This window comes from Penaeus vannamei, chromosome 20, assembly GCF_042767895.1.
Source record: "Penaeus vannamei isolate JL-2024 chromosome 20, ASM4276789v1, whole genome shotgun sequence".
Taxonomy (NCBI): domain Eukaryota; kingdom Metazoa; phylum Arthropoda; class Malacostraca; order Decapoda; family Penaeidae; genus Penaeus; species Penaeus vannamei.
The window spans coordinates 17,156,132-17,159,899 of record NC_091568.1 but is presented as its reverse complement, the minus strand read 5'-3'; positions in this window follow the sequence as shown (position 1 = coordinate 17,159,899).

Below are 3,768 nucleotides of genomic sequence, written 5' to 3'. Positions count from 1 at the left end.
TTTGATCCATCGGTGAATATTTTGGTATAATCTTTGTAGTTAATGTTTATCATTTCTTGGTAATATTTTTGAGTAACTACTTGAGGGGTGTTTTTTGTAAGTTCTTCAGCAAAATTTATTTGAATATAATTTGAGATATCAAACCATGGGGGTACTGGTGAAGTGGTTGGTACTTCATTTATTTTTAGTTCAATATTCAGAATCTTATTAGTTTCTGTGACTGTGGAATAGAGATCTCTTGTCTCTCTGGGGGTTATATTCTTTTATGTAGTTTATTGTTTGCTGTTTTACTGGCATTCTATTGGGTTTGTTCAAGATCTTGGTTAGATGTATATATTCTAGTTCTTTTTTTCGGTCTTTCATTGGAAGTAAATTTGTTAAATCTTGAAGGGCTATTATTGGGGTTGAATTAAGGCATCCTGTAGCGAGTCTTTATACTTGATTTTGGAGGATTTCTATTTTTCTAATTTCTCCTTCTTTTGCTGCACCGTATATTGTTATTCCGTATTCTATTTTCGGTTTTATGTATATTTTGTAGAATTTTATCAGGGTTTCTCTGTTGGCTCCCCAGTTGAATGAGGCTAGCTTTTTCATGAGATTTATTCTGTATAATGTTTCTACTTTTATATTATTTATATGGTTTTTCCACTTTAGTTTTGGTGCATCTAAAGTTAGGCCTAATATTTTGTGGCTTTGTACATATTTTATTTCTATATTGTCCATTTTAATTGTTGGTAAATGATTTATTTTCTTATTTGTAAAGCAGAGGAGTTTACTTTTTAGGAAATTTATTTTTAAGTCCCAAGTATTTGCCCATTCTTTTAATTTTTGTAGTTCTGTTTCTAGTTTGTTTGCTGCTTCAATTATTTTTTTTTTACTTATTAATGTAATATCATCGGCGTATATTATTTTTTCGATGCCTGTTAGTTTCAAATCGTTTATCATTATATTGAATAGTATTGGGCTTATTGGAGACCCTTGAGGTACCCCACATTTAGTTGTTCCTTTCTTTGAAGTTCTATTTCCAATCTTTATTTGGAATGTTCTATTTTCTAAAAGATCATTTATCCATTTTAATGGGTTACCTGTTATTCCTAGTTTTGCTATTTTTATTATTAGTGCTTCGTGGTTGACTGTGTCAAATGCCTTTTCCAAATCTATACAGGCTATTAGGGTATATTGTTTTTCCACGAATGCTTTGTTTATATGATTATCTAGTATTTGTAATGCATCTATTGTATTTCTGTTTGGCCTGAATCCATTTAAATCTTTGTCTAGTTTGTTATAATGTTCCAGAAACCAAGTTATTCTTTTTGTTATTAGACTTTCAAATAACTTTCCGATACAAGATATTCTACATATGAATCTGTAGGATTTTGCATCATTTGGGTTTTTTCCTGGTTTAACTATTGGATTTACTATCACATTTTTTTGTGATGCTGGGTATTCACCCCTGGACCAGTGTGTATTCATTATTCTTAGAATTGCCTTCAGCAAATTATCTGGTGCATTTTTATATAGTTCGTATGGTATCTCGTCTGGGCCATATGCTTTGTTGTTCTTAGCATTTTTTAGTATTGTTTTTAATTCTATCATGGTTAGTTCGTTGCTTAGTTCATTTGTATTTTGTATATTGAATAAGTTGTATTTTTGTGAATTTGATAATAATTTTTTGGGTATTTTGTTTACTGTTTCCATATATTCTTCTTTGAATTTTTCTAGTTTTTGGTTGATATTTGTTAGTGGCAAATCATTATCTATTATTGGATATTCCGTTGTAATTGTTCTTCCTGTCAATTTTTTGAAAAAGTTCCAAATCTTTTTTGGTGGGTTTTTGAAGTTTAATGTTTCACAAAAATCGTTCCATGATTTCTTTTTTTGTTGAGTTATTGTTTGCTTTGCTTTTGCTGATAGCTTTTTGTATTCTATTTGGTTTGCTATTGTTGGTTTTTTCCTCCATCTGTTAAAAGCTTTATTCCTTTCTTTTATAGTTTCATGACAATCTTTGTTCCACCATGGTTTATTAGGTTTATCTATTTTTTGTCTTGTTTCTAATTTTAAATATTTTAGAGCTGTATTTTTTATCTGCTCTGTTATTTCTTCTATGGTTGATATTTCTTCTAAATTTGTTTCATTTAATTCTTTCTGGTAGTCTTTCCATCTTTCTTTTGTGTAGTACCATTTTTTTTCTTTGAGTAATTGGTTTTCTATGTATGTGTTGTCCATTATTATTATTGGCAGATGGTCACTTATTTGGTGGGATGCAGATTTTATTTGTAAGTGACTTAGGGCGGGTGAGCCAAATACGAGATCTAATGTGGATTCTTTTGCAGTTTTTGGATCAATTCTGGTTATGAGGTTTCTTGGAGTTAGTAGTAATACATTATTTTGACTTAGCCATTTTGTTATATTTGTTCCTGTTGTATTAGTTTGTCTTTGGTTTGTATTTTCATTCCAGAGAGGGTGATGCGCGTTGAAGTCTCCTATTATTAATTTTGGATGTCTTATCTGATCTGAATAATATTCTAGTTCTTCTGCTTCTATTACATTACATGGATTATATATTAATAGTATGTTTAGCCAGTTTCTTTTATAACTTGTTTTAATTCCTAGTACTTCTATTTTATCTTTGTATCTGTCATTTAAGTTTATTTTTTTGTGCTGAATATCATTTTTAATGCATACAGCAAGACCTCCTCCTATTTGATTGTTTCTGTCTTTTCTTATGACTGTATAATTGTTGATGTTGAGGGTATCTTTTTCTTTTAGCCATGTTTCATTAATTGCTAATATTCCTGGGTTTTCTTTATATGTTAGATAATTTAGTTCTGTTTTTTTATTTAGTATTGATCTTGCATTCCAAAGAATTAGTTTGTACATTTCAATGTACTAGAATGTCTTTTAGCACTAAGCTAATTTCGTTTATGATGTCTATTATATTTTGCATTAAGGGTTTCTCGGAGTTGAAGTTGTTTATTAGATTTGTTATTATTTTGAAAATACTTTTGGTTTTATCCATGAAAAGTTATCATTTTCATCTTCTTTGTTGTTATTTTTGTTTTCTTTGTACTGTATTGGGGTAGGTAATGACCATGTGGTTGGGGATTCAGTAACTTCTCTTTGTTCTGAGTTTGTTATAGTTTTGTTTTCTTCACTTGAATTTTTGTTACATCTTTTAGGAGATGTATTCCCTTGCTTTTTGTTTGTTTTTTCCAGATCTAGGTCTTGTTGGAGTTTGTTCTTTTGGTTTTGCAGGCGTTTTTTGACCCAAGGTTAGGCTTTGTGGTTGAGTTAGCTTTTGTGCATAGCTTTCTGAGTTATTTTCTTCTTCTGATTGTGATCTGATAATCTGGGATGGTTGTCTGTTCATTGGTTCCCGGTTTTGGTTATTTTTGTTTTTCTTTTCCGGTTTGAGTTGTTGTAGTTGCTTTTTTATTTCAAAGTTATTTGGTGTTTTATTTTCTTTATTTATTTCTTGTGCTTCTCTATGTTTTTTACATTCTATGTTATTTGGAAAGTGTTCTTCATCACAGAAAAAGCAGTATGGATTATTTTCACATTCACTTATTTTGTGTCCATGCTGACTGCATTTGCTACATCTCATTTTATTCTTACAGGTAACAATCCCATGTCCGTATCTCAGACAATTGTAGCATTTTATTATTGGGAAAGTATATTGTCTAACTTTGTAGCTTGTGTGTCCTATGGCTATTCTTTCTGGTAGAAATCCACTGAAAGTTATTCTTAGGGATTTTGTTGCAAACCATT